The 8,156-nt window shown below is 42.2% G+C and overlaps 1 pseudogene; it reads left to right on the top strand.

Moving 5' to 3' along the window:
- Positions 1-209: 209 nt before the first annotated feature.
- Positions 210-911, top strand: LOC149360541 (uncharacterized; annotated as a pseudogene).
- The last annotated feature ends 7,245 nt before the right edge of the window (positions 912-8,156 follow it).

The following is an 8,156-nucleotide window of genomic DNA, read 5'->3' on the forward strand; positions in this document are numbered from 1 at the left end:
GCAATCACAAACGGCGTGCCCCAGGGCAGCCTTCTGGGGCCGCTCCTATTCGACATATATATTAATGACGTATGCAACATCAGTAATTTAGTTAAATACATCATATATGCTGACGACACCAGTCTATTTTTGTCCTCACCTGACTTCAAAGAACTAACTAGCACCGCAAATACAGTTTTGTCATCATTATCAGAGTGGTCATCTTTGAACTCATTAAAAATAAACAAACTAAAAACTAAAGCTTTATTGTTCCATCCGAAGGGGCAGCATATAGGCAGTGTGCCACCACTCTATTTCGACAACGCCCCCATTGAGTACGTGGAAACCTTCACATTACTCGGAGTAGTATTTACTGCTACTATGTCGTGGGACGCCCATGTAAGCAAAGTGTGCCTATGCCTTTCAAGATATATTGGGATAATTTCGAGGAATAAACATATTTTACCCACCAAAACTAAGCTGAATCTGTACTATGCGTACTTTTATTCATATGTATCGTATTGCTTCCTTGTATGGGGACAAACCACAGCATCTAACATCCAGAAGCTTCTAGTACTGCAAAAAAGAATACTTCGCGTAATTGCTTATGTACCGTATGATGCTCCGGCACGTCCTGTCTACCAGCAATACAGAATGATACCCGTAACAAGAATGTTCGATTACAGGTTTGCATCCTTCTATAAAAAAATAATAGCCGAAGACGACACATTTTTTCTAGCATTGTGACACATACACCACATCGGACACCGTATATGACACGACAGCGTATGATCTATTCATTACCACGATGCAGAACAAACTATGGCTTTTCCACACTAAAATACATTCTTCCCAAATACTTGAACACGCCCTTTTACGACACGTTGCTCAGCATGTCTGTCTCGGCTATTCGAAATGTGTTTGCAAGCTAGGTCCCACAGTATGCGTACCCATGTATAGAACTCTATTGCATTGAACCACAAATGTTGTGTAAAACCTTTATTCTGCTGTGCGGAAATACTACTTGTCCATGCAAAATAAAAACAAAGTTTCCTTTCATGCATGTATTTAAAAAAAAAGTTTCTTTTTTTCACGTATTTAAAAAAAATGTTTCCTTTTATGCATATATTTACGCGCCTTGTCTTTCCGTGTACCTTGCGTTGTTACCAGTGTATGAAGTACCATCATAGTCGCTACCAAACTGCCTCTTTGTAGGGGTGGCGAGGCTTGTCAAGCGGTCGTAATGACTGCTTTTTTTTGCCGCCCTCAGTTTTTGTAAAAAAAGAGCTGAAATAAAGTGATTGATTGATTGATTGATTGATTGATTGATTGATTGATTGATTGATTGATTGATTGATTGATTGATTGATTGATTGATTGATTGATTGATTTGTTATAGTGGAATCTTACTATATACGAAAAAAAATGCATTAATAAACAACTTCCCGTTGCAAAATGCGCTTCTGCAGAATTTCTAGATATGATTGAGAAAGAGACAGATGCCATGAGTGGGCCTTCTCTCGTTTAAACGGGCGGGGTGATTTTAAATTGACATCGTGGGAAAATTGAAGCTGCTAGGGGAAAAAGGAAAACTATACTTGAATCTGAAAAATGAGGGAAATTTCGCGATCCAGGTAAAACGGTCGTTTTGGATGCTGCTTTCGGCCAGTTGTGATCACCGAGTAGGTGAGATCAGCCGTTGTACTTGTCGCAATAGCATTACCTGTGGTATAGAGACGAGAATATCCGGGAATGAAATGATATTTGAGAGCTGGCGATTGATTTTCATGTGCATAGATGAGTTCTACTAAGGTGGCAGCTTGGGCTTGTTGGTAACACATGTCAACAAAAATAGCGCAGGGGCAGAACAGAGACAAGCAAGGACACACACGAGCGCTCGTGTGTGTCCTTGCTTGTCCTTGTTCTGTTCCTGCAGTGTTATTGTTTGGCATAGATGAGATGTGGTTTCAGACTACACAAAGCAGAAGTTTCGAAGACATGCCGATGTTCCCTGACCTAACCTATATAAAAGAGTACTTTTTAACTACCACACTCAAACACCAAATTTAAACAAATTTTACCCCTAATTACTAATGTGAAAGTTCAATTCAAAAGAAAAACCGGACGTACAGGGATCTAATTATTGCGGTAGCAACTTATTTGGGCGTGTCTCTCGTGAACCGTGGGTTCGTGCGTGGGTTTGTAGCTGCTCCGCTAGCTTTACGGTAACAAGAAAGCACAAGCAGTTCTCCATAAATGATGCAAAGCTAGTTTTAAAAAGTTTTTATCTGCTCAAAGTGCATCGGAATAAAACAAGTGTGAAAAATTGTTTCTTTTCCACTGCTTCGTAGAAAACTTTACCCTGTTGAAGTTGATTTTATTTACTCAACAATGAGAGGGAACATCGAGAGAAAAAAGCTCGGCTTGACAGGCTCTCGAGCCCCAAAAAACAAACTAGACGGCAGCACTCCAAACACAACAAATACATCGCTGAAGTAAAACGGTGATACACAAAATGTGGGAGCATAATATTTCCTATTTATCCTAGATTAATTTGAAATTAAGTCACAAATTTAATGCATTGTGAAAATACTAAACAGAGTATCAAGAATATAAACAACCGAAATATGAATCACTATTTGCTAAATACATTACAAAGTAAAAAAATGGACTCCTCAGGCTAAAGCAATTAATTCAACACTTTGAATGTCCAACATAAAGACACAACCGCACACTTATGAACACAAATAATGACACAAATTTAAATAACAGGAAGAGGAAATGTTCAGATCAGCCTCTGTAATATAACTGAGAAGAGAGGGAAGACTATGCCTTAACATTTATTAACCATAGTGCGTCCAAGGCGTTCTAATGATAAACCGCTGTGTGTGACGTAAAGGGTACGTGCTTTCATGATTCGCAAGGTCAGCCATGTTGGATAGAATCATCAAGTTATTTTTTATTTCATGCTTGAAACGAAGGGCAAGTCGTAAATTATACAGACGGAACACCTTTGCAATGTGAGCAACATCAAAGAGCTCGGAGGTGCGATGGTCCCAGGGCAGATTGTAAATTATTCTAATTTCTTTCGTTTGCAATACGTAAAGCTTTTGAAGATTTGTTTCAGTAGTACTTCCCCACACTAAGCGACGGTTATATAATTGTGACATAAATAATGTTTTAGACACCAGGAGTTTTACACCCCTTGGAAGCAGATGTCTGTTACGCCGGAGAAGACCTACAATACGGGGGCGACCTTTAAATTTAAGAAATTAATGTTTGTCAAAGAGAACTTTTTCTTTAAGCCAAACACCGAGGGTCTTGAAAGCTGGCACGACTTCAATTTCGTGAGAAGCACAGATAATGATGGTATCAAGGCTCACACTTTACCTTTAGGACGGAAAAACATTGCTTTTGTTTTTGAGAAATTGATTAATAACGCATTATGATTGGACCAGTGCAAGAAGTTCGACAGTGTACGGTTAGCTTCTTTAATAAGTTCAGTGGGGTCATTGCCAGCAAAAAATAAACTGATGTCATCAGCATACATGACAAAAATGCGTTCTTATTAACACTGATGACATCATTAATGTATAAATTAAACAAAAACGGTCCGAGAATGCTACCTTGCGGCACGCCCAGAGAAATACGTGATGTACCTGAAAGCCAGCCATTAAAATCCACGATTGGGTTCGATTAGTGTCTACCTACGGTCAAAAAACAGAGGTCCGAATTACGCGAAGTTGCCAAAAGCAGTGCACCCCTCGTGATAATTTTGTTCATTCTTGTAGTACTGGCAGTTATGATAGAAACGAAGTCCCCACTAACATACTGTATGGGTCACCTTGAATGAAAACCATTTGAACAACTGTAAGGTGAAGTTTCGGCTTCAAATAATAATGGCTCTTCCACTTTAAATTTGAGTACGTGGGCTCTAGTGGGGCGCCTAATTGTTTATGAGCTCTGAATTTATTTATTTTGAATGTATTCTTTAAAAATATTTTTCACAAAAATGGAAAATTCTGGGTCGAAAAGGTGCCAAAGCCAAGGGAGTAAATGGCAACAATGCAATGACGCCGACGGCTTTTTTTTCCGACATGAAGGGTCCCACACGACGCATTAAAAAGAAGCACGGTGTCCAGCGGCCTATCGTCTGAGTTACAGCGCGGGTTCCTGTTAAACTGTGTCCAGTTCCGTTTGCATAACGCTCCAGCGATTAACCCTCAGCTCGTAAGAATATTGAGGAACATTCGTATAGGCTGCGATGCAAACATTGTGTCTCTGAACTTTACTTTCTCCCTTTGTTCTTGAGGCGAAAAGGTCTGCTGTTTACACGTAAATAAAAATTAATAAAACAAAGCAGTGGCCGAAGCGACAACCCTGTCGGAATGTCTAGCGAAATAACGCCTTGACCTTTTAGTGATGACGTAGCTTGTATTTTTGTAATGTTCGTCCAGATCCTCTAGTGACGCACAGGGCGCACTCATTAATTTTAAATGCAGAAAGCTTCCGAAAGCTGTAAACAGCCTGCTCTTTGGGCATATCTATACTGTTCCCCGATACAAAGGGGATGCTAATAACCCACCTTCCTTCCTACCTACCTACCCACCCTATCTACCCATCTACCGATCTACACACCTACCCACCTGCCCACCCAGAAAAAAAGCGGGAGGGAAGAATGGACGGCGGCCTCAGTCGTAACGTTACGAATCATGGCGCCGTCCGTTCTTCCCTCCGGCTTTTTTTTTTCTTCATCTTTTCTCCCCGCGGTCGCAGACGAGGGTGGTGGGCGGCGACATTTACCCCCCACCCCCCCGTTTTCCTGTTCCGTTTGTGTATTTCCTTCTTTTTTTCTCTTTCTTGAGCCGTTCTTCCCCTCCCGCATCGTCTGCGGGTTGTTTTGCTTCATGTGTCGAACACCTCTACAGATAAAGACCCCTTAAGAAGAGAAGCAAGAACCATGTAACTTCAATCTTGAAAAAGGACAGGCTCTGTCCGAAAAGTCGACTCCCAATAAATGTTAACCTAAATGAAGCGTTTCTCAATTTCGCATTTTACCTCTAGCAACCAAGTACGTTCATCTTTTAGTGGTTATATGTATACAGGGTGTTTCACCTAAGACTTTCTGCAATTTTTAAAAATAAGCTATTTGAATTAGATGCGCGCTTTTTCTGGCATAGCATTGTCAGTGGTGTAGTACATCATAATGCAGCTAAGATGTGCTAACTAGCAGGCTTGTTAACCAATATTTAATAGTTAACTTTTAAACTATTACCGTTGGGCTCCTTAATTATTGACAGGCATGTAGCATACCGTAAGTAATGTCCATATCCATTTTTAGAATTTCGAGAACGCGATTATCCTCGGCGCTGTGGCCCAACAAATTTTGTCTATTTCGACGAGTTAGGTTCACTGGAGAGGTTGCTTTGCCTGCAAGCTTCTCAAACCGCATGTATTTTGGCGCGATGTAGGCGAAATTTGTTGGGCCACAGCGCCGAGGATAATCGCGTTCTCGGAATTCTAAAAACGGATATGGACATTACTTACGGTGGGCTGCATGCCTCTCAATAATTAAGGAGCCCAACGGTAATAGTTTAAAAGTTAACTATTAAATATTGATTAACAAGCCTGCTAGTTAGCCCGTCTTAGCTGCATTATGATGTACTACACCACTGCCAATGCTATGCCAAAAAAGCGCGCATCTAATTCAAATAGCTTATTTCTAAAAATTGCAGAAAGTCTTAGGTGAAACACCCTGTATATATACACACAGGTTTTGCACCTTGTCCTGAAGCATGAATGACACAAAACACAAATACAAAACTAAAAAATTGATTACCGCTTCTCCTCTACTTTACCTTTCCGCCTACATATTTCGACAACCCCTTTAATTTCAATTCCTGGAGAAATCCCTGCCTTTGAACGTTGACGAACGCACCTGTTGGAACTAAATGTTCCCATTCAGGGTGCAAATATTTCTGAGTTCAGTTCGACGTTCGCAGAGACTGAAATGTGTATGGCAGCATGCCTCGAGAGCCCATGCGAAGTGCCATGCGTGCGCCCTTCTCCATGACATGCGCATGGAGACAGCGCCTCATTATAAAACAGGAATGCTTCCCCTCCATCCAGCATAGCTCACAATAAAACTTGACGGATGCAGAGGTATTTTAGTCCGAAGAGAGAAAAACAAGAAAACAACAATAACGAAAACAATAACAAGCTGTATTTGGCGTGCCCGAGCATAACATTTCCGGCTCAGAGCTCCAACACGAAAGAACCTTTATTAAAGCAGCCAGGGGAAAGGATAAATTGTCAGATTGTGGACGGAATCAGCACACCGGCGAGCAATAATTGAAGCGATAAAAGTACCTGCTGCTGAAGCAAGGAAACAAGCTACTTCGTGAAAGGCGTTCTGCCAAAGGCCACAAAAAAAATAAATACAAAATAGCTATTATTGTGAAAGTACTTATACGCTCAACAACACCGACGACGAATCCTCCATCTGTGGATCTTTGTATCTGGTGTCGTCGGCTTGCAGTAAGGACGTCACGTTAGGAGGTTCAAGAAGAGCTAGATCACACCAATGTCCACGGCTGAGAGTTGAATCCGCGGCGGCGCGCACAAATCAGCTTTAAAGACGAGAGCACTAGGCTATCGCAGCAGCTGATCACAACCCGTGTTGTTGTTATTGTTGTTGTTGTTGTTGTTGTTGTTGTTGTTTGTTGTTGTTGTTGTTGTTGTTGTTGTTGTTGTTGTTGTTGTTGTTGTTGTTGTTGTTGTTGTTGTTGTTGTTGTTGTTGTTGTTGTTGTTGTTGTTGTTGTTGTTGTTGGCCTTTGAAAAGATGGCACATACTCACACTGGCGGATCGGCCAAGAATCGGGAGGTAAAGGTTGCTATTCACCTGTACATAGTAAAGGCAAAAGAAAAGCACACGGGAAAGCAACACCGGGGGAGTCTACCACAAGGAGGGCAGGGAGTGAAAAAAAAAGGTATGCATTGCACATCGTTGTCTTCATAACTTTCTTTCTGAGGCGCGAACGTATCGATCAGAGCTTAACCTGAGTCTAATATCATCGCCAGACGCGCCAGCGACCCAGCAGAGTAAAACCATGAGGCAACCAGGTTGAACACACGCTTTCGCATGTCTACTCGGTTTAATTACGTAAAACACTACCAATTTTTTTAAACTGAAAGCACTACACCACGGAAGCGAAACAACAGCCTAAGTTATGTGTTAACTTCCCAGTAAACAAAAAATGTATTCACCGCTAATCTATTTATCCAAGGAACCAGCGGAAACAAGCGCTTTAAACTGATGTCATCCGCTCTCACAAAAGTTTTCTTTTCCTTCAGGCGGCGCTTAAATGGCTGCTCTGCTCCGGTTAGGAAACGTAATGACGTACGCAACTCGGGTTGAAAACGTTAAAATTACAAAGCGCTTAAAATCCAGTTTCCTGACCAGCAACGCGAAGCAACAGCAGCTCCACTAACTTTAAGAGGCTCCATCAAGTGGCGGTGGATACACACGCTTCGATCCCACGACGTCATCATCATCAGCCTGCATACGCCCGCTGGAGCACAAAGGCCTCTCCTATGTCTCTCCAACTCATCCTGTCCTTTGCCAGCTGCGGCCACCATATCCCCACAAACTTCTTAATCTCATGCGCCCAACTAACTTTATGCCACCCCCGCGGCGCTTGCCTTCTCTTGGAATCCACTCTGTTAACCCTTAAGGACCAGCAGTTATCTTGCCTTCGCATTACATGCCCTGCCCAAGCCCATTTTCCCCTCTTGATTTCGACTAGGATGTCATCAACCCGCGTTTGTTCCCTCACCCACAACGCCTGCTTCCGATCTCTAAAGGTTACACACATCATTTTTCTTTCCCTAGCTCGCTGCGTGGTCCTTAACACGACAGACATGGAAGAACTGTACCTAGCAGCCGTCGACAAGGCCCTTCACCTCTGCAGCAGACATCCAGGTACTACCATCCACATCTACATCGACAATCAAGCGGCAATCAAATCGCCCAAGCCCGTTTTTAAGAGACAGCCTGCACAGCGAAACAAATAGCACTGCCTCTACCTTCAAGAGCAATCCCAAGTCCCAGTACATATTATCTGGACGCCCGGAAGTCATGTACGAGAGACCGGTAATCGGAGTGCTCACGAGTCCT

Source organism: Amblyomma mixtum, chromosome 2 (genome assembly GCF_055824585.1).
Source record: "Amblyomma mixtum isolate Tamu chromosome 2, ASM5582458v1, whole genome shotgun sequence".
NCBI lineage: Eukaryota > Metazoa > Arthropoda > Arachnida > Ixodida > Ixodidae > Amblyomma > Amblyomma mixtum.